The 24,464-nt window shown below is 38.8% G+C and overlaps 1 protein-coding gene across 5 annotated transcripts in view; it reads right to left on the bottom strand.

Annotated features, from left to right (window-relative positions):
• The window catches only part of SYT16 (synaptotagmin 16), a 309,807-nt gene that overhangs the window by 58,720 nt on the left and 226,623 nt on the right, over positions 1-24,464 (bottom strand). The window lies entirely within an intron of this gene.

The raw sequence follows: 24,464 nt of genomic DNA, 5'->3' as shown, positions 1-24,464 counted from the left end.
AACCCATTGAGAAATTTTCTGAATCTTTCTCAGCATCAACAATCCAACCTTTGAATTATTGATTTGTAAAAATAAGTTGTATATATTTGAGGTTTACAACATGATGGTATGGGATACATACAGATAGTAAAATGGTTCCTATAGTGAAGCAAATTAACATATCTATCCCCTCGCATAGTTACTTTTTTGTGTAACAAGAGCAGCTGAAATCTACTTATTCAACAAAAGTCCCTAATGACATACAGTTTCATTCACTATAACCCACATCTTGTAGGTTAGATCTGTAGACTTGTTCATCCTGCAGATCCATTTTGTATACTTTGACATGCATCCCTATTCCTGCCCCCTGTCCCTTGGTAACTGTTTTATTCTGTTTCTGTATATTTGAACTTTTTTTTTTTAGATTCCACATATAAGTGAAATGATGCACCATGTCTCTTTCTGTGTCTGGTTTACTTCATTTAGCATAATGTCCTCCATTTCCATCCATGTTAGGGCAAACGACAGATCTCGTTTTTTAAATTTTTTTTCATTGTCAATATAAAAATCTCCTTCCTTTCTAAGGCATATTTATGTACCACAATTTCTTCATCCATTCGCCCATTGACGGACACTCAGGTTGTTTCCTTATCTTCGCTACTGTGAATAACGCTGCAGTGAGCATGGGAGCGCGGTATCTTTACGAGGTAGTGATTTCAGCTCCTGAGGCATATACCCAGAAGACAGACTTCTCGATCATATAGCAGTATATTCTTAATCTTTTTTCTTTTCTTTGAGACAGAGTCCCACTCTGTCACCCAGGATGGAGTGCAGTGGCGCGATCTCAGCTCACTGCAACCTCTGCCTCCTAGGTTCAAGGTTCAAGCAATTCTCGTGCCTCAGCCACCACAGTAGCTGAGATTACAGGCATGCACCACCATACCCAGGTTTTTTTGTATGTTTGTTTGTTTTTTTAAGTAGAGACAGGGTTTCACCATGTTGGCCAGGGCCTCCCAAAGTGTTGGGATGACAGGCGTGAGCCACCATGCCCAGACTATTGTTAGTTTATTTAGGAACCTCTATAGTGTTTTCCATAACAACTGCAACCATGTACATTCCCATCAACAGTGTGCTAGAGTTCCCTTTTCTCCATACCCTCACCAACACACGTTGTCTTTTATCTTTTTGATAACAGCCCTCCTAATGAAACACCCTTTGAATTATTCATACACTTTTCCCACACCTTGATATACCAGCACACGGGCCCTCTTTCAGTTTCTCCAACAGGCCGAGATTGTTCTTGCCGTTGAGCTCTTTGACTTTGTTGTTCCTTCTGCCTCCCCCAGGTGTTTACATGTCTGGCTCCTTCACATCGCAGGTCTCAGCTTGACTAGCACTTCATCCTACAGTCCTCCCTGAACATCCTCCCTTAAGTAGTTGTCTTCATAGCACTAAGCTTTAGTTCTCTGTTCTCCCCTATAACTTCCATGAAAATAAGAATATTTCCTATTTTGTTAACTGATGTCTCTTAATATGTAAAACAATGCCTGCTGCATAGTAAGTAGTTCATAAACACTTGTTAAATATTGAATGACTTGGTGAATACCCAGAGTTTTCCTAAGCCTGAGTGTATATCCATGCACTCACACATACACACACACACACGGTTCCCCGTGCTTAGAATACTCTTCTCCAGCCCCTATATACACTAGTCAGGAATCTAACTCATCACTGAGGTCTCAGCTTAGACATCACTTCTTCCAGAAAGTCCTTCCCTGACCTCTTACATCAGGTTAAGAGCTCCCTGCATGTGCTGTAAAACAATTTTCTGTTCTTTCTTGTCAGTGCTCCCTCCCATGCCACGGCAGCATTACCTATCTAACTGCAAATTGCCCCGCCTAACCTGCATATACCATGAGGGTGAGGAGCACATCAGACTGCCCACCTTTGCATCCAGGCCCTATCTCCAAGACAGGCACACAGCAGACTACTCTGTAAATATTTGCTGAATGTGAATTGGAAACCACAAATAATGGGGCATAATTTTTAATCATTTTATATCCCAAAGTCACATAGTGATTCCAGAGAAGAATATGGTTGTTCATTCACAGATGGGTCCTGAAGATCACTTCTGAATCAGAAGCCAGGAAGGAATAAAAAGCCATATTTCAACTGACAGAAAATACTTTTAAACACCAGCCTGGTCAAAACATGTATTCTCTGGCTTGTCTGAGAGCTGACATTCCTGCCTGGGGTTCTCTGGAAGACTAGCAATAATAACACACTTACTGAGTGCTCATTATGCGTCAGGCACTGTCATAAGTGCCTTACACATAAAACCTTTATGATTATTACCATTTTTCCAAGTAAGAAAATTGAGGCAGAGAGAAGTACACAGCTGGCAGAAGATCATACTGCCAATTAAGAGCAGAACCAAGATCTGATTTAAAGCAGCCAGTCTCTAGCACCCACATTTCTAATCAGAGTGCTGGAGAATCAGAGAGAGGCAGTGGAAAGAACTCTCACTCTGTGTACTCATGTTAACTAGTGGAGCTCCTGTGGCCAAGTCTCTTAACCTCTCTTATGCCTTGTTTTTGGATCATTTTAAAGGTCTGGATCATCTCCCAGGTCTTTTCTAGCTCTAAAATTCTCCAACTCCAAACTTCCCCGACACGCATCAACATTCGATTTGTTTTTTACTGATCTTCTCTTTCATGGAGCAGCTTCTCCAGGAACGTAAGAGTACATCTTTGTCATCTCACTTAAGTCTATTGGCTGCATCTAACACCACAGTAGGACCTGAAAACCTAAGTGTCAGAAGAGACTAGATTTCCCAGCACTACTCCAATAAGCTATGCAAATACCATCCCATCAGAAAACCACCATAATGACCAGTCTCTTCATGCCTCCATGTGCTGGGCATAGCACTCTAGGATGGGATAGACCATTGCAAATAGGAGAGATCCAGGGACAACAGGAACAAAATCAAACTACTTCCACCTTTAGAGTACAGGACCAGCTAAGCACCTGGGGAGATACATGCATGTGAGGGGTGTCTGGATTAGACAACAATTGGAGTGTTTTCCAACTCTGAGATTCCATTCTAATTTATATTTTTAGGCCAATTTTTAAAATTTAAGTAGTCATAAGTCATCCATTTCAAATGAGTTAGTCAATGCATGGATATCTTTCCATCTATAAAATAATAGCAACTAATTTATTAGCATTTGGTTCTTGATTTTTTTTAGTGAGCCACTGATCATCCACAGAGCAAAAATTCTCCTTGCCTGATATACAATCATACAGTACTTACAACATTGCCCATATACTAAACATATAAACCAGCTACCTTCTTGGGAATTTGCATCTACCCATTCCATGAAGTAGGAATTACATTATGATTATATAGATAGAAACAAAAGGCAGAGAAAAGTTAAGTAACTTGTCATAAGGCAACAAATTTAAGAAATTACCAAAGTTGGGACTTAGGTGCAGCATCTATGTCCCTAACCACTGTGCATATCATCAGATTTCATTGCATTAGGAAGCTAGAGCCCTATCTAGCTTACTTCTCATAGCAAGGTTCAGGGAGCTCTCCTGCTTCCACCCTGACACCTGTCAAGAGTGCTTTCTTTGTGATGGATAAAGGAAGAGCAGAGCAGTGAAAAGGGCAGTAGTAGTGTAGATGTGAGTGCATACAGGCTTATTGCTCCTTGTGGGATTATAAATACATCTGCACGTGCTATTCTAAGCCTCACTCCCCAAGGACCTCAGGGAATTCTCAGTCTAAAAATGAAACCTGCGATCTCCTGCAAAGAGATCTTGCAAAGGCCACTGAGCAGCAAGAGAAGTCAATAGTGGCACTGTTACAGTAACAAAAGCAATCTTTTATGCAGCATTTATCACATGCCAGGCATTGTTCTACTACTTGACATACATTAACTTATTTACCCCTCACAATAACCTAAGGAAGTAGGTACTATTATTATCCCCAGGCTATGAATGAAGAAACTAAGGCACAATGAGGTTAATAACTTGCCACAGTCATAACAGTTTAAAAGCAGTGGGCCAAGATTCAAACCCAAGCTGTCTTGCTCCGAAGTCCATGTTATTAATAGTCCATTATGCTCCCTCTACCATCTGTTTCCCCATGGAAAAAACTTCTTAAATTCTGGACAAAATGGATGCAACTGTGTTTTATCACCAGGAAAATAAAATTACATACATTGGGCTGGAACAGATTTTCATGAGCATCTATTCCCTCTACTTCACGTAGAAAAACCAAAGCCAAAAAGCTGAAGTGATTTGCCCACCATCACACCAAACCAGGACCAATCTAAAGTCTACCATGTTCCAAGTCAATGGTTTTTCCATAGCATTTTCCAATCTCTCCCCAATGTTTGTTCGTTGGTTTGTTTGTTTTCAAATTTAAAATTTGGCTCTTGTCTATTTGCAAGATCCCAGCTACTTGCCTTTCAATGTATCTATGCTACCAAATAAATAGCTAATGTGGGCTTCATTTAACTTAATCTTTGAAAGTCACAAGGTCTCCTCTAAGTTGTGACACTTATTTCAACAATAAGTTAGCATCTTCTGAAGCATCATATACATACCAAGTTGAAATCCCTTTCTAATTAAGTACCAAGGAAATAAGACAATAGAAATTTTTATTTTATCTTTTTATCTAATTTACCTTCATCCAATTAACTTGCTAATGTGACAGAAAAAAAGTTACACAATTTTCATAAATGTGGATACACCTTGAAGCTGAAAGACTGTTCATTTCACTCAATCACAGAATTCAGACATATCTCAGATATCATCTAAACATCTGCCACCAAAGAGAAGACTGACTCTCCTGCAATCTTTCTGATACATGTACTCCAGCAGCTTCATCCCTTTATGAACACACAATCAAGGTGCTACTGTGGGCTTCTTGGGCTGGCAGGCAGTTCATGACTTTCACAGTCAAAGAGGTATCCAAAAATGACCTATCAGTATCAAGTTCCTATTGCAAGGAAGCCAGAGTGTTCCTCTCTAATTTTTAATCATTTTTTTCTAGTTTAAGGAGGGGCAGAGGAAATTCCATCTCTATCTTCCAGACAGACAGGATGGTGGGGTCTTAGTATGACAGAAACTGTCTGTTGGGAGTAGTATCAGCCACTGTTAGAGTGGTTAAGAGCGCAGAATGTGAAGCCACACTGACAGAGTTTAAAACTGGGATATTACATTTGCAAGTCTGGGACCTAAGCAAGTTCCTTTAATCTCTCTAAACTTCAGCGTCCTCATTTCTATATCCCTTACCTCTTAAAATTGTTGAGAAGACTAAATGAGATAAATCACGTAAAGGCACTTAGCATATGTCTGGCATATGATACACTTTTTAAATGTTTAACTGCTATTGTTATTTTCATCATCCTCATCAGCATCCCCCACCCACCATGTCACTGCCCTTTGTGGAAATCCTTTTCTCCAGCTTGGCATTTATATGCAAAGGAAAGCATGTGCCCTCTCCCAGGGTCTGACTTTGAGAACTTACCATTAGGGTTGTTGTAGTGGAAGGGTGGAAAAAACAAGCGCTGGGGCAGGAGGAGATAAAGCTGATAGCGTGGGTTGTACTTCCCACCTTACCTTACAATGCTTTTTCCCAAGCCTGGAGGTGGAGTGCTCTGTAGGAGCTAACAACACTGCCTGGAAGTGGGAAGTGCCCAACACCTGCTCATTTTGTTGCTTCTTTTAAGGAAGCAAAATTACCAACTGGCAATGCAAAGAAAGGATTTCTTGAGCCTGTCTGCTGCTACTTTAGACATGGAGAAAAAAATTATAAATGATCAGAGCAGCGCCAAGCTTATTAATTCCTCCCACATAGGAGCAATGCGGTGGAGGCAAGTACTGCTCCCACTATATAGACGGGAAGTAGAGACAGGTAGGGGTGGGTTGTGCTCAGTGGTGCAGTACCTGAGTGCTACTTTCAACTACAATTTCAGGAAATCCCTTAGATATAAGATTTCTCCAATATCCACAGCAAATGGCTGCCCATGTTGGTTGGATAAGGATAGAAATAAGGATAAGAAAAAGCAGAAGGGAGGTCAAAGATGACAACTGCCCACATTAGTCCCTAGGAAAAACGGCCACATTTCTAAAAGCACAATCTGGCCATTCCTGGACTCAAACAGGTTAGGAAAATAGTTTTATAAATTACCCAGTCTTGATTTTTTTTTTTTGAGACTATTCCCTGAGGAAGTCTAAGGTTCCCCAAAGGAGCTTCAATGCCAATGTAGACATGGAGGTGTATAAGGGATGCAATACACAGGTTGGGCTCTGTACTCTTTTCGATCAGGGCTATTTTGTTTTAATATGCTTTATATTTTTATAAGATTATGCTGGGGGGAGAAGGAAGACTCTGACACATTAAGTTTTAAAAACGTTGATGTAAACCAACTCCTTCATTCTCCCTCATCCCCACCTCAAATAGAGAAGCTAAGGCTGAGGCTACTTTACAATCAAATAGCTAGTAAGTGGCAGAAAAAAGATCAACATCTGGTCCTCCTGCAAACATCTGTTTTGTCACCCAAACCTTGTATGAGATGTTTTGACAACTCCATTTCACATATGAACAAAGCGATGGCACTTGTAATAGTTAAATATGAGTGAGTCAAACAGAAAATCTTCCATTACAATTAGTAACCTACAAAGCACTATACTAGGAAACAAATTACAATATTGAAAATTCCAGTTCTGACAATGGCAGAGTGATTCAAACTAACCCCTCTACAAGTAAAATTTATAAATTCACAACAACATTTTTTAAGTCAACTATTTGAAGGCATGGTGAGCAAGAATTGGAGGAGATCCAATTTCTGAAAGAAAGGAACACAGATTATATATATACTTGCTGGGGTTTTTTTTGGGTTTTTTTTTTTTTTCATTGCTCTAGCAGATACTGAGAAAGAGGTGTTAAAATCTCTAACTTTTATTTTGAAATTTTATTTCTTCTTTTAGTTTGTTACTTCTTCCTTCATGTATTTTGAAGCCCTTAATAGGTGCATACACACTTACAATTTTGTGTCTTCTTGAATTGACCACTTTACCACTATAAAACATACTTCTTTCTTTTTCCTAATACTCCTTGTCTTCAAGTCTACTTTGTCTGATATTAATGTAACTGCACTAGCTTCCTTATGCTCTCAGTTTGCATAACTCATATTTTTAATTCTTTCATTTTCAACCCGTCTGTGTTTATATTTAATGTATGCTTCTTATAGCTATAATACAGTTGGGTCTTGCTTTTTTCTTCAGTCTGACAATCTGTACTTTCAAGTGAGAATTTATTTAATTTGCATTTAATGTATGAACATTGTTGGGTTTAGGTATGTCATTTTGCTGTTTGTTTTCTATTTGTTGCATCTGTTTTTTCATCTTCAGTTGCTCTTACTACTTTATATATGTGTTAATAACCTGTTCGCTTAAAATTCAATTTTAATTTGTCTATTAAGTTCTTTGGCTATACCTATTTGCATTTGCTTTTGTCAATGGTTGTTCTAGGGATTGTGTCCTATGTGAATCACAGTCTATTTTAAGACAGTGTTATATCAATTTACAAAATTTATACATTGCATTATACAGTATTATACCATGGTACAATGATTTGTACTTTGCAACAGTATAAAGAATTTACCTCCCCTCTCCTTTGTGTTATTGTTATCTCATATTTAACCTCACACTTTATCAACCCCACAATGCAATATTGTATCTTTTATTATCTCTGTACCTTGACATGCAGTTGATCATAATGATGTGCAATTGAAAAGAGTGTTCTCCAGTTTTTGGATACAGAGTTCAATAAATATCAAATAATACCAATCTCTACACAGCTCTTACAGAAAGAAGAGAAAGAAAGAGCATTTCTGAACTCATTTTAAGAGGTCAGCATAACCCTAAACACCTTTTAACAAGACATCACAAGTATAGAAAATCATATACCAATATCTCTTATGATTATAGTCATAAAAAAATCCTCAGCAATATATTAAAAAAAGAAATCCAATAACATATTTAAAGGATTATATATTATGACCACATAAGGTTTACCCTAGAAATGCAAGGTTGGTTTAAGATACTAAAGTTGATGCAATTCACCAAATTAACACAATAAAAAAGAAAAACCAAATAATCATCTCAACTCATACAGAAAACAATGCTGACAGAATTTATTGTCAATTTCTGATTAAAAAAAAAATTTCACCATCCTATGGATATTTCTCAATCTTGAAAGAAAAGGAGTGTAGGGAATCTACTGAAACCCTATAGCTAAAATCAACTACGAGAACTACTTAGTGAATTTGGCAAGGTCATTATATAAAAATGGATTCTGTTTTTATATTCCAGTAACAAATTACATATGAAATTTTTTAAATTCCATTTAGAAAGAGCATCAAACTGCACTAATACTTAGAAATAAATTTAACAAAAAGCATTCAAAACTCTCACACTAAAAGCAATAAAATATTACTGAGAGAAAATAGAAGACTCAATATTGTTAACATGCTAATTTCCCTCAACCAGTATAATGATTTAATGCAATCCAAACAGACATTTTTGTCAAATTTGACAAGTAGACTCTGAAGTGTTTAAGAAAACATAAAGGACCTAGAATAGTCAAAATAATTTTTAAGAAGAACAAAGTAGGGGGACCAACCTATCTGATTTCAAGACTTATTACATAGCACATTAAATCAAGACAACTTGCTATAAGGATAGATCAATAAATCAATGAAGCAGAATAGAGAGTCCAGAAATAGCACCACACATGTATGTTCTATTATTTTTTCACAACAGTGCCAATGTAATTCAATATTAAAGTATTTTCGAAAACTGATGCTTGAGCATATGGGTATCTATTTGGGAAAAGAAACATCAACCCTTCTATCTTACATTGAGTGTGTGTGTGTGTGTGTGTATGTGTATACATATACACATATATATGATTTTGATTAATTTGTATATATGTAGATCTACATATATATAATCTAACCGTAAAACTTTAAACTATAGAGCACCCAGGGAAAAACTTCAGAGCAATCTTTTGTGACCTCAGGATATACAAAAGCATGAACCAGACCAGAATAAAAGTCCTAAGTTTGACTCCATCAAAATTAAAAACTTCTGTTCTTTGAACAATGTCATTTACAAAAAGGCAAACCACAGACTGAGGGAAAATAAAGGGCTTCTATCTAGAATTTATAAAGACCCTTTACAACTCATAAATAACACAACCAACAAAATTTAAAAATCTAGACACTTCATAAATTAATGTGTACAAATGGCCTATAAACAAATGAAAGATGCTCCACATCAGTGATCATCAGGGTAAGACACAGTAAAACCACATGAGATATCGATGAATTGACGGCAATTTTTAAAAATCTTTTCTTAACTTTTAAGTTCAGGGGTATGTGTGCAGGTTTGTTACACAGGTAAACTTGTATCATGGGTTTCTTTTTGTACAGATTATTTTATCACCCAGATATGAAGCCTAGTACCCGTTAGTTATTTTTCCTGATCCTCTCCCTCCTCCCACCCTCCACCTTCCCAAAGGTCCCAGTGTGTGTTGTTCCCCTCTAGGTGTCCATGTGTTCTCATCATTTAGCTCCCACTTATAAGTGAGAACATGTGGTATTTGATTTTCTGCTCCTGTGTTAGTTTGCTAAGGACAATGGCCTCCAGTTCCATCCATGTCCCAGCAAAGGACATGATCTCATTCTTTTTTATGGCTGCATAGTATTCCAGGGTGCATGTGTGCCACATTTTCTTTATCTAGTATACCACTGATGGACATTTAGGCTGATTCCATCTCTTTGCTATTGATAAAATTTTTAAAAACTGAACATATCAAGGTCAAGGAAGCAAAGCATCTGGAGCCCTCATACACTCCTGGTGAAAATGTAAAATGATAAAACTTTTGAACACTATTTGGCAGTTTCCCAAGAATTTAGGCCGGTGTGGTGGCTCATGCCTGTAATCCCAGCACTTTGGGAGGCCAAGCGAGTAGATCAACTAAGATCAGAGGTCGAGACCAGCCTGGCCAGCATGGTGAAACCCTTTCTCTACTAAAAAATATAAAAGTTAGCTGGGCATGGTGACAGATGCCTGTAATCCCAGCTACTCCGGAGGCTGAGGCAGGAGAATCACTTGAACATGGGAGGTGGAGGTTGCAGTGAGCTGAGATTGCACCACTGCACTCCAGCCTGGGTGACAGAGTGAGACTCCTTCTCAAAAAAAAAAAAAAAAAAAGAATTTAAACATAACATACATTTGACCATATTATGTAGCCACCCATTCCCAGATATTTTCCCAAGAAAAACAAAGACACATGTTCACACAAAGACTTACACATGTTCATAGACGTTTCATGTGTAATAGTCAAAATCTGGAAGCAAAGAAAAGCCTGGCAACACATGAACAGATAAACAAATTGTGGTATATCAATACAATGGAATACTACTCAGAAATCAAAAGGAAGGAACTATTTATTACCTGCAACAACATAAATGAATCTCAAAAGCATTAAACTGAGTGGGAAAAAAGGTGAAAAAAAAATGTGCATTATATAACTCCATTTATATAATAATCTAAAAATTTGAAATAATATATAGTGACAGAAAACCAATCCATGGTTGCCTGGGATGGGGTTAGAGAGAGAGACGGATTACAAAGAGGCAAGAGGAAATTTTTGGAGTAATGTAAATATATGTTTTCTTGACTGTGGTATTTGTTTCACAAGTACAATATGTCAAAACTCATCAACTTGTGTACTTTATGTATGTGCAGTTTATTGTACTTCAATTGTGCCTCAATGGAGTTTTTTTAATGGTGGCTTAAAAGAAATCTGTATCTTACAGCAGCCTTACCTCTTCCCATTGCGAGACCCAGATGATCTCCCCTTAGTGACTCAAATTTTCCCTGCATAAAGTCATTTCTGTGCAGCTGAGAAAGCTCAGATCCATAAGTCATGAGCCAATAAGCACTTGTCTTCCTGCTCTAAACCTAGGAAAGAAGCCTGAGTACCCATGAAATGTTGCATTTCTCTACTCCCCACTGTATTTACCTGGGAAGTTCTTCCAGCATTCCTATTTATATTGTAAGTTCCTAGATAAGCCTTTAAATCCAGCCCATAGCTTAGTTGTCTGACCCCGCCCCCATGTCTCTAGTTATTGGACCCTCTTCCCTGTCCCAACAGCCACGAACTAAGGTCAAACCCAATTAACTCTGAATGCAGACAATGATACTACAACCTGGGCCCTTCTGGTGCCATATTCAGCCCGCTATATTTACGCCCATGAGAAAAAAGTGTTTACCTATTGTGATAGTTAATATTGTCAACTTGATTGGACTGAAGGATGCAAAGTATTGTTCCTGGGTATATCTGTGAGGGTGTTGCCAAAGGAGATTAACATTTGAGTCAGTGAATGGGGAAAGGCAGACCTACCCTCAATCTGGATGGGAACCATCTAATCAGCTTCCACCATGGCCAGAATAAAAAGCAGGTGGAAGAACGTGGAAAAACTAGACTGGCTGAGTCTTCCAGCCTCCATATTTCTTCCATGCTGAATGCTTCCTGCCCTTGAACATCGGACTCCAAGTTCTTCAGCTTTGGGACTCTTGGATTTTCCACCACAGACTGAAGGCTGCATTGTTGGTTTCACTACTTTTGAGGTTTTGGGACTTGGACTGGCTTCCTTGCTCCTCAGCTTGCAAATAGCCTATTGCAGAATTTTACCTTGTGATCACGTGAGTCAATACTCCTTAATAAACTCCCCTTTATATATACATCCATCCTATTATCTTTGTTCCTCTAGACAACCCTGACTAATATACCTATGTCAGCCCCAACTGGTCCTTGCATCTTTGAGCAGGGATTTGGGTTGCTGATTATTCACCTAAGGGATGCACCCTATATCAAGGGCTCCTCTAGCCTCTTTGAGGCTTATTTTCTTTCCCCACGAGGCCAAACCCATCAAAGATAAAAGAAGAGCCATGATGAAAGTACTGAGAGGTAGGGTGATTGGTTCTGACTGCAGGGATCACAAAACCCTCAACTGTAGGTAGTGTTCTAAACAGATCCATATCTGTAGTCAGATTCACTGGCCCCTCGTTTCTCACTTCAAGGACCCTCTCAACTACCAATGTTTTCCGAACATTTGGCTTTGATGATTACTCTAAACTGTTTCATCACTGCAAAACGACTCACCTAGACAAAAGCAAGTGTGAAACTGTCAGCCTCTCTAACTCTTCTAAGCTCTGCTCTCTCATTTGTACGCCTCCTACAAGGGAATTGCTTGATAGGACCCAAGTGTTGTGTTGTTTTCCTACTGTGGCGGCATTTGCATACAAATTAATGGCCAAGACTGTAATTTACTCTGCTGAGAACTGAGGTGACCTGATAATTAAATTTCTGCACATGCAGAGAAAACACAAAACCAAACGGTTGTTCTTGCTTTCTTTCCCCAAACCCCCAATATTTCTCTATCACTCCAATGAATCCTTACAAGCAAATGTTGAGTCAACATTTTAATTTACAAATTCTCTGATTAGAAAGATTTTTTTTAATCTCACTGTCATAGATACTAAAATGAAGGGCCTGGGATGTGTAAACAGGTTGAAAAAGATCATGAATGGCTCGTGCAATTTTCAGGTGTTGTGAGTTTCTGGCTTTCTAGCTGTTCAGTTCATTCACTAGTCTTCCCATCCCATGCTGTAAACCATCCTCAAGGCAATTTCTGAAGTCATTCTTTTATCTCACAATAGAGCCAAGTCAAGCCACAGAGATAATTTCTATAAGGCAGTTACAAACTCTCCTCAGCATCAACTCCATAGTGAATATATACAAATATATCACAACAACTGAAAATAAATAGACTGAATATTAAGAATAGACTCGGCCAGGTGTGGTGGCTCACGCCTATAATCCTAGCACTTTGGGAGGCCGAGGTGGGCAGATCATGAGGTCAAGGGATCGAGACCATCCTGGCTAACACAGTGAAATCCCATCACTACTAAAAACACAAAAAATTAGTCAGGCATGGTGGCAGGCGCCTGTAGTCCCAGCTACTCAGGAGGCTGAGGCAGGAGAATGGCGTGAACCTGGGAGGCGGAGCTTGCAGTGAGCCGAGATCATGCCACTGTACTTCAGCCTGGGCGACAGAGCAAGACTCCATCTCAAAAAAAAGAAGAAGAAGAAGAAGAAGAAGAAGAAGAAGAAGAAGAAGAAGAAGAAGAAGAAGAAGAAGAAGAAGAGGAGGAGGAGGAGGAGGAGGAGGAGGAGGAGGAGGAGGAGGAGGAGGAGGAGGAGGAGGAGGAGGAGGAGGAGGAGGAGGAAGAGGAAGAGGAAGAGGAAGAGGAAGAGGAAGAGGAAGAAGAAGAAGAAGAAGAGACTCAGTGGCCAGACACGGTGGCTCACATCTGTAATCCCAGCATTTTGGGAGGCCAAGGCAGGCACATCACCTGAGCCCAGGAGTTTGAAACCAGCCTGGGCAACATGAGAAAACTGTGCCTCTACAAAAAAAAAAAAAAACAAAAATTAGCTGAGCATGGTGGCACACACCCGTAGTCCCAGGTACTATTAAGGCCGAGGTGGGAGGGTCACTTGAGCCTGGGAGAGTGAAGCTGCAGTGAGCCATGAACATGCCACTGCACTCCAGCCTGGATGACAGAGTGAGACCCTATCTCAAAAAAAAAAAAACTTAACTAAGTAACAGCTTTTTTAAAAGCCATATTCAAAAAAAAAATCATACAATCTGTAGATCAGATATTTGGTTGTGGTGTGCTCATACTAGAATAGCAGCCTCCAAATGATTCCCTATAAAATCTAATAATAAATAACTTTTCTCCATTTGCAAGAAGAAAAATGGAAAAGGTTTTCTAAATGTTCACTTTTCCCCCTAACACTTCTATGCCGTGGATGCCTGTTATCACACACATGCTGACAAGAATAAGCAGGTAATAAAACAAATGAATATTAACAAAGAAACTTGGAAATAGCTAATCATGTTTCTTTCTCCAACTTGTTCTGTCATGGATATGCACATTCATGGCTGTGCCTGTTAAATGGCTTCCATAAGCTACTCATATTTTCCACTGATAAAATGGTTCCTGATTCATGATGAAAATAAATCCATTAAAGTTTCATGGGGTTCCACAAAAAGCACCTCGACTTCTTAGGCATTCAATCACCTAAAAACAAGCCTGGCACCACTGAACAAAAAATTGCCCCAGGTATAATAATGCCCTTTGTTCCATTCATTTTCATAATTTTCATACAGAGTTTACCTTCTATTATTTTTCTTATTTACATTTTCTAAATAGATTTATGTAGTCGTGACTCCCCAGACGTTTCTGAGGAATTTGCAGTCTTAATTCATACTTCTCTAGTCTCTGCCCTTAGTGTCTATTATACTATTAAGAATAAAGCACATGCTTCAATAGTGAATGAACAAAGGAATTTAAAAATCAGTACAATACTGAATTAGGGTTCTGCAGAGAAATAGAATCAATAGGATATAAATGTGTATAGAAAGATTTGTTATAAGAGATTAGCTTAGGCAATCATGGGAGCTGAGAAGTGCCAAGGTCTGCAGTCAGCATGCTGGAAACCCAAGAAAGCCAGTGATGTAGTTTCAGTCTGACTTTGCAGGTCTGAGAACCAGGGGAACCAATAGCATAAGTTCCAGAGTCCAGAGACTTAAGAATCAGGAGAGCAGATGATGTAAGTTTCAGTCTGAGGGCAGGAGAAGGCTCATGTCCTTGAGAAAGGATCCACTTTCCTCTACTGTCCAAAAACATCTTTTTCATTTCCATCTGAGACTTCATCAGAATGGACTTTACTGTCCACATTTCTACCAACAATCTGGACATGATTATTTATGTATTTTCTTAGAAGATGGGAGTTTTCTCTAGAGCTCTCCTCTTTTCTGAGCCCTTACCAGAATCACTTTTAAAAGTTCCTTCACGACAATCTTGGTGTCTTCTAACAAGTACTTCAAAACCCTTCCAGCCTCTACCCATTACCCAGTTCCAAAGCTGCCTTCACATTTTTAGATATTTATTACAGCAGCACCCCACTGCTCAGAACCAATTTATGTCTTTCATGCTGCTATAAAAAAGTATCATAGTCTGAGTGATTTATAAACAGCACAAATTTATTTCTTATAGTTCTTGAGGCTAGAAGTCTGAAATCAGGATGCCAGCATGCTTAGGCTCTGGTGAGGGCCCTCTTCTGGGCTGCAGACAGCTGACTTCTCTTTTTATCCTCACATGACAGAAAGAGAGCTCACTAACTCCCTTGCCTTTTCTTATCAAGGCACTAATCCCATTCATGAGGGCTCCACCTCCATGACCTAATTACTTCCCAAAGAATCTACTTCTAAGTACCAACCTGTCAGGATTAGGGTTTTAACAAATGAGTGTTTTGGGGGGACGTAAACATTTACTGCATAACACCCCACAAACACACAGAAGATAATACATTAAAGGGATTAAACTAGCTTAAGGAAAGATGGAAAACAATCAAAGAATACATAGTAATCTCATGCATACGTGGAAGATTTACAAAAATTAACCCTGTATTAGGCCACGAGCACAGAAGCTTCAGAGCTACAATTAGACCACATTCTAATTTCAACACTGTTAGAAATAAGTCTCTTAAAAATTATAAAAATGCTTTTGGAAACCAGAAACCACATTTTTAAATAATTGATAGGTCAAAGAAGAAGCCCTAATTGGAATGATAAAATATTTATAACTGAAAAATAATGAACACATCACATATCATACATTAGTGGGGTATATTAAAGTGGTACTTAAAGGAAATTCATAGATTAATTTAATGCACATGTTAGAAAGCAAAAAAAGACTGAAAATTAATATGATAAATGATCAACTTAAGATGTCAAGAGTTTAAACCAAAGCAAAATACAAGGAAGAACTATAAAAGATAAAAGCAGGTATTAATAAAAAATTAATATAAAGAAAACATAAAAAAATAAGAGAAGATAAAAACTGCGCTTTTTTTAAATGTCTCCCAGGCTAGAGTGCACAGCTCACTGCAGCGTCGACCACCCAGGCTCAAGGGATCTTCCCTACTCAGCCTCCCAAGGAACTGAGACTACAGGTATGTACCACCACACCCAGCTAATTTTCTAATTTTTTATAAAGACACAGTTTCACCAGGTTGCCCAGGCTGATCTCACCTAAGCCTGGGCTTAGGTGATCTACCTGCCTCGGCCTTCCAAAGTGCTAGGAATACAGCCACCATGCCCAGCCAAAACTGCATGTTTTAACGATAAGCCACTAATAAGATCGATTGAGATATAAGATAATATATACAGTGAACCTTTAAAAATCCTAAGAGAAAAAAGTAAGTTTAAGCAACTAAGCAATTTTAAAAAGAAAAATACAAAACACACAGACCAATAACCATTACAGAAATAATATTTAGAAAAACATTCCGAAAGACTTATCACACCCAGATGGTTTTATACACCTTTTTCCAACCTTCAAAGACTCGGTGACTGCTCTTTCATATAAGCTGTTTTAGAAGGAAAAGCTTCCTATATAATTATATGAGAATAATGTAAATTCAAGGAAGGCAATTTATACAGTAGATCAATCTCACTTATGATCCTAGTAGCAAATATCCTAACTACATAGCAGCAAACAAAAGGTTTTTTTTATTTTTATTATTTTTTTTAGAAAGAGTCTCACTCTGTCGCCCAGGCTGGAATGCAATGGCGCAATCTTGGCTCACTGCAACCTCCGCTTCCCAGGTTCAAACGATTCTCCTGCCTCAGCCTCCTGAGTAGCTGGGATTACAGGTGTGTGCCACCATGCCTGGCTAATTTTTGTATTTTTAGTAGAGATAGGGTTTCACCATGTTGGCCAGGCTTGTCTCTAATTCCTGACCTTGTGATCCACCCACCTCAGCCTCCCAAAGTGCTAGAATTACAGGCATGAGCCACCGCACCAGCCACAAAATTTCTGATGTATTAAAAACAGTTATCCTTGGTATATGCAGAGGATTGGTTCTAGGACATAACTCCCATATATGCATATCAGCACTTACTCAAGTCCAGCAGTTAGTCCAGCAGAACCCACAAAGACTTGGAACCAACCCAAATGCCCATCAATGATAGACAGGATAAAGAAAATGTGGCACATATACATGATGGAATACTATGCAGCCATAAAAAAGAATGAGTTCATATCCTTTACAGGAACGTGGATGAAGCTAGAAACCATCATTCTCAGCAAACTAACACAGGAACAGAAAACCAAACACTGCATGTTCTCACCCATAAGTTGGAGTTGAACAATGAGAACACATGGACACAGGGAGGGGAACATCACACACCAGGGCCTGTAGGGGGTAGGGGGCTAGGGGAGGGAGAACATTAGGATAAATACCTAATGCATGCAGGGCTTAAAACCTAGATGATGGGTTGATAGGTGCAGCAAACCACCATGGCACATGTATACCTATGTAACAAACCTGCACATTCTGCACACGTATCCCAGAACTTAAAGTAAAATTAAAGAAAAAAAGAAAAGTCAACCCTCCATATAGGCAAGTTTTGAATCCCAGGAATACTGTAATTTTTCTTTTCTTTTCTAATTTTTGTTTTCAAAGACAGGGTCTTGTTCTGTCACCCAGGCTGGAAGGCAGTGGTACAATCATAGCTCACGGCAGCCTCAAACTTCCAGGTTCAAATGATCCTCCCTCCTTAGCCTCCAAGTTGTGTATTTTTGATCCATGTGTGATTGAAACAGACCCCCATAAAAATGTAACTGTGAAGTTCAAATCTGTGTTATTCAAGGGTCAGTGGTCCATTAAGAATAAGAGCCTATAGCATAGGCCAGGCATGGTGATTCATGCCTGTAATCCCAGCACTTTGAGAGGCCGAAGTAGGAGGATTGCTTGAGGCCAGGAGTTCTAAACTAGCCTGGGTAACATAGCAAGATGCTGTCTCTACAAGAAGAGTTTATAGCAGTCATGCAAAGAAGTTTAAGTATCATGAAAGTCTCTTAAATATAATTAATCTCATTGACAGGTTAGGGATTAAAAACATATAATCATCTCAATAGACATGAAAAATCATTTTTTAAAATTTCAACATCAAGGCTGGGCACAGTGGCTCATGCCTGTAATCCCAGAACTTTGGGAGGCCGAGGCAGGTGGATCACGAGGTCAAGAGATCGAGACCATCCTGGCTAACACGGTGAAATCCTGTCTCTACTAAAAACACAAAAAATTAGCTGGGCATGGTGGTGGGCACCTGTAGTCCAAGCTACTCAGGAGGCTGAGGCAGGAGAATGGTGTGAACCCCGGAGGCAGAGCTTGCAGTGAGCCAAGATCACACCACTGCACTCCAGCCTGGGCGACAGAGCAAGACTCCATCTCAAAAAAAGAAAAGAAAAGAAAAATTTCGACATCCATTCGTGATTTTTTAAAGAAGAAAGTCTTAACAAACTAGGAATAGAAAATAACTTTCTCAACCTGAGACAGAAAATCTATCAAGCATCACAGTCGATAGTGAAACTTTAGCATTCCTCAGAGATAATTCAAGACAAGAATACTTATTCTCATCACTTCCTTGTGAGGGGGTACTGGAGGTCTTAGAAGTACTATAGGACAAGAAAAATAAATGAAGTACATGAATTGGAAAGCAAGAAATAAAATTTCAAAAATAGAACTTTCTATGTTAAAAAAAAAAAAGAGAGAGAGAGAGAGAAAGAGAGAAACCACAGGCAACCTTTAAAACTATTAAGAATTTATCAAGGACACTTCCGTTTCTGATCAAGATGGAATAACAAGTACCAAATTTACCACCACATAGACATAAAACAGGCAAAGAGTGGGGCATAAACAATAGTTCTCCATACACCGAACTCTAGTCAACAAAAAACAGGGATTCCTGAGAGGTAAGAAATGAGAAAGGTGAGTCCTATGATTGTCCAAGTTGACTCCCTAGAGAAAATTACCAGGCCACAGCTCAGAGAACAGGACTCAAGACAAACCACCAGGTTTCCCTGATTTGAGAAGATGGAGTTAGATGTCCAGGGAGGTCAAGGACTAAGAGCTCACAGAAATAGTGTTAAAGAGGAAGGCTACCAAGAGAAAGAGCTCCAGAGACATACAGTATTTGAGTGTTTAGCTGAATACTGATCAATATCTGCATGTGAGGATTCAGAATCATGGAAAGAACTACTTGAAATGATTGGCAGGAATAGTACCAGGGCTCACTGAGAGCCACGAATAGTGCCTGTTCCAACTAGAATGGAAACCTCATTATTAACAGTGCGCAGGGTAAACTCTTCAGAAAGATTTGGCCTCAGTAATGAGGAACAATCATCCCCAGGTATACCATTACTTTAGCCCTTCCTAAAAAAGCTTAAAGCAAGATCTGAAATGATTGAAGAGCCACTATATAACTTAACAACCTCCTAGAACAAAGCTCAAAAATATTTATATATATATCGTGCATACAAAGGTAAAATTCACAATGTGTGATATTCAATCAAAAATTTTGGGGCTGGGCGTGGTGGCACACACTTATAATCCTAGCACTTTGGCAGGCCGAGATGTGAGGATCACTTGAGGCCAGGAGTTCAAGACCAGCCTGGTCAACATAGCGAGACCCCACCCCCCCCAAAAAAGAAAAAAATTTTAGGGATGCAGAAAAGAAAATAAATCCATAATGAGGGGAAAAGTCAATCAATTGACACAGAGCTAGAAATTACACAGAGAATAATTAGTAGGAAAGGACAGTTTATATTACTACATTCCATATATTCAACAAACTAGACAACAGATTGAACCTGATAGGTAAAGAGATAAAAGATTCAAATGAAACTTGCAGAGACGAAAATTAAACACCGTAAAATATACTGATTGGGATTGATGGCAGATTTCGGCAATGCAGACTGAAAGACTAGTGAGCTTGAAAACAGCAATAGAAACCATCCAAAATGAAACACAGAAAAAAATAATCAACGTAAGAAACATGAAGAAAGCACCAGTGAGCTGTGGGACAACTTCAGGTAGCACAATACATATATAATGGGAAACGCTGAAGGAGAAAGGGGGCAGGAAAAAAATCTAAAAATAGTGGCCCATATGGTGAAACCCCATCTCTACTAAAAATATAAGAAGTTAGCTGGGCGTGGTGGCACTCACCTGCAGACCCAGCTACTCAGGAGGCTGAGGCAGGACAACTGCTTGAACCCAGGAGGTGGAGGTTGCAGTGAGCTAAGATCATGCCACTACACGCCAGCCCAGGTGACAGAGCAAGACTCCATCTCAAAAAAAAAAAAAAAAAAAAAAAAAATGGCCCAGAGTTTTCTGTATTTGATGAAAATTATAAGCTCACCAATTCAACAGGCTCAACATAGTCTAAGCCTGAGAAAAATGGTGAAAACTCTATCAAGGTATATAATAAATTCCTTAAAATCGGTTAAAAGTAACCGGGAACAGAACACAAAGAGTGAACACTAATGCAAACTATGAGCTTTAGTTAATAAGTGTGATGGTTAATACTGAGTGTCAACTTGATTGAAGGATGCGCGGTATTGTTCCTGGATGTGTTTGTGACGGTGTTGCCAAAGGAGATTAACATTTGAGTCAGTGGCCTGGGAAAGGCAGATCCACCCTTAATCTGGGTGGGCACAATTTAATCAGAATAAAAAGCAGGCAGAGGAACATGAAAAGCCTAGGCAGACCTAGCCTCCCAGCCTACATCTTTCTCCCATGCCAGATGCTTCCTTCCCTCGAACATCAGACTCCAAGTTCTTCAGCTTTGGGACTCAGACTGGCTTCCTGGCTCCTCAGCTTGCAGATGGTCTATTGTGGGACCTTGTGATTGTGTGAGTTAATACTCCCTAATAAACTCCCCTTTATGTATACATCTATCCTGTTAGTTCTGTCCCTCTAGAGAACCCTACTTCAATAAGGTATCAATATCAGTTTGTCAATTGTAACAAATGTACCACACCAATCTAAGATGTTAATAGGGGAAACAAGGCAGGAAGAGGTAAGAGTATATGGGACCTCTTGATACTTTCTGCTCTCTATTTCCATAAACCTAAAATAATCTATTTTTTAAAAGTAGAGGAAAAACAGATGTTTCATGTACAGAAGAACATGGATAAGGATGACAGCAGAATTCTCATTTTAAAATCTCACTGTGAAACAATATTTCTTAAATGCAGAAAGAAAAAACTGACAGAATTCTATACTTAGACAAAATATCTTTCAAAAACGAAGGCAAAATACACTTTCAGAAAGAATTCATCACTGTCAGACCTGCAAAACAAAAAATGTTAAAGTCAGTCCTGCAAGCAAAAGAAAAATACCAAATATAAATCTGGATCTATGCACCTGAAATCATTATGTGGATAAATACATAAAGATTTAGGTTCTTATTATTTAAACCTCTTTTTAAAATGTCCCAATTGTATGTATGTGTTGTAGCAGGCAGACGTTAACTTTGACCTTCTAGCATCTTTCTCTCTTTTTTAGTAACAATATCCTGATTTTCTTTTAGAAAACCACCCCTCTCCATATCTTCATGAGATCTGAGTGAGATTGATCCCACATTCCTTCATTTTAGGCTGGGCAAAAAACTCGAGTCTAGCCAATGATAACCATCCTTGGGATTTTGCTAGAAATATTATGAGCAAGCTTCCCCATTCCTGAAGCTGTGGTGGATAAACAAGTAGAACATAAACTGGTATCTGCCATCATCTGGGGAAAGTCTGCCTAAGAAAGAAGTCAACACAGTAAAAAAGAAAAAAAAAAGTAGAACCAAGATTGCTGCTAGATTACTGCTTTCAACACCCTCCATGAACTGGAGCAAATCATTCTTGTATCCAGCACTCACTGGATACGCTTTTCTAGCACATCAGTTTTCACTAATGTGAGCCAGTAAAATCTTGTGTGTGTGTGTGTGTGCGCGCGCGCGTGTGTGTATGTGTGCTTAAGCCCCTCTGAACCTGGCTTCTGTCACTTGAGCCCAGATGTATTCTCATATATTGGTGAAGTGCAACAATATTATAGGTGAGAGTTCAGAGATCTCGGTACAAGATCTGCCTCTGTCAACACATAATTATGAAATCTTGGCCAAAGAACTTTATATTGCTCTCTCCCCTGAATTCCTGCAATAAATGCTGTCTCTATTTTTAATGCATTAAAAATGTATTAAATTTATTAGACATATAAATATATACTGTCTTGTGATGTCTTCTATCTTGACTAGCTATTTAAATCTTTATTAACATTTTATTCATTTAATGTCTTATTTCTTCAAGTTGCATGTCCTTGTGTCCTCACACATAGCTAATGCTACCCTTTCTTAACCCAACATAGACCTAGCATACATAATATGTGGAAGTGGATTTTTAGGGCCTTCTCAGCTTAGAATACTTTATGAATCTATAAGAATACCGTAACCCCAAATATCATTCATTACTGCTCCTTGATTTCATGGCATTCTATTCAAAATGACCAAGGCACCTTACGCCTTGTCTTTTCAAAATTGCAAGTTCCTTGCAGCAGGGTCTGCATTAGGTCTCCACAATCCCAAGATGGATCACTGTTAGCACACTGAAAGCATTGGCTGAATTAAACTAAACTAGATCAAAATTTCCCTTTACAGCCAGAAATTTTTTTTCTTCACTGAAGAAGAGGGGAAGGGAAGAGTAAAGGATTTAGAATTTTAAAAACCCAAGTTAGGGTCCTAGTTCTGCCACTTCTTAGCTGTGTGGCTTGCCATTTGTCACTTTACTTCTCTGACCTTCCATTTCTTCATAAATAAATTAGAATAATAATCCCTGCCTTGCCTTACAAAGTTGCTGTGACAAACAAAAGAAATAATTTGTAGGCACAAAAGAACTCTAGGCAACATTTATTAGGCATTATGCTGTGCTCATCATGTTACATATCATATTCCATTTAAAACTTATAATATCCTCAGAGAAAGCTACTATATGGTTATTCAACAGATGAAGTTACTGAAGCCCAGAAAAGTTAAGTAACATGTGGGTGGGCTCTTTCTGACTCTCAAGTACATAGTCCTTCCATCACACTATCCTGATGGGTCAACACAAAGTACAAATGCCAGGCGCTCCATTCCTCAGGTTCCAGGGAACTATAAAGGCCAGACAGTGAGCTACGCCTCAAAACCAAAATGACACAAAACAAATGAGTCCTGGGACCCAAAGAGTCCTTGCTGTTCGCAGTAGCTAGGATCAACAAATTCATGGAATATGTGCCACTGTTGATTAAGCGGATGGATTTGTAAATAAGGGATTTTCCCTGAACTCACTTTTCTTTTCCTATCCTGCTTCCAGGCTTGTTATAGCTCCACTCTGCCAACTCTAAACAGAACGTAGATAGGGGTCTCTCCAGGGCCCACGCATGGCCGGTGGTTTCATCTTGCAAGCATCTCTGATGGATTTTGCTGCTGCTATAGTGTGGTATATGGATTGGATTCTGAGGTCACACTCAGGAAAGAGTACCATATATCTTCTATATCTAAAGTAGAGGTTGCAAATTGGTTATGGTATTCTTTCCTGAGTGTGGCCTCAGAATCAAATCCATATACCACACTATAGCAGCAGCAAAATCCATCAGAGATGCTTGCAAGATGAAACCACCGGCCATGCGTGGGCCCTGGAGAGACCCCTATCTACGTTCTGTTTAGAGTTGGCAGAGTGGAGCTATAACAAGCCTGGAAGCAGGATAGGAAAAGAAAAGTGAATTCAGGAAAAATAACTTATTTACAAATCCATCTGCTTAATCAACAGTATTGACTCTGTGACGTGCCAGGCTCAAGTCTGATGCAGATGTACATGGTGATCATAAAAAGATCACAAAAAGACCTCTGGCTACAGGTTACCAACATGCAATTCCAATACCACCAGCTCTCTCTTCTATGACACTGAAAGGCTCTAGGGGGCACAAAGCAGGCAGGAAAGTCAGGTTCACTTAAGAAACCAGAAATGGCCCAGATGAGTCACTAGCTTAGACATGCCAAGTCCATTGTTGGAACCCATGGGACTAGATATGTTTCAGGATTCAGGTTCTTTTGAATTTTAAAAAGACAATATGGTGTATGTACCATATATTATTTAATACCCCAGTGGAGTCTGATGAAACACCTTGTAATAAAACACATTAATAATTAAAACATGATTATTCAAACTAACAGAGATAAGTAAATGCTCTAAATAAACTCATCTCAGTTAAAACAATCTTAACAACATGAAAAATATTCCAGTTTTAGATGGTTTGGCTTTTAGAATTCCAGATAAAGGTTTGCGCACCTGTATTAAGAATAATGTTGAAAACATCAATTTAAGACACAAGCTAATTATGTTTCTCTGATTTCTAGAAGAGACATCCCAAATCACATGTTGATAGTTAATAAAGACAT

Source organism: Chlorocebus sabaeus, chromosome 24 (assembly GCF_047675955.1).
Source record: "Chlorocebus sabaeus isolate Y175 chromosome 24, mChlSab1.0.hap1, whole genome shotgun sequence".
NCBI lineage: Eukaryota > Metazoa > Chordata > Mammalia > Primates > Cercopithecidae > Chlorocebus > Chlorocebus sabaeus.
The sequence above is the reverse complement of the archived record's forward strand: the minus strand, read 5'-3'. Positions and strand labels throughout refer to the sequence as shown.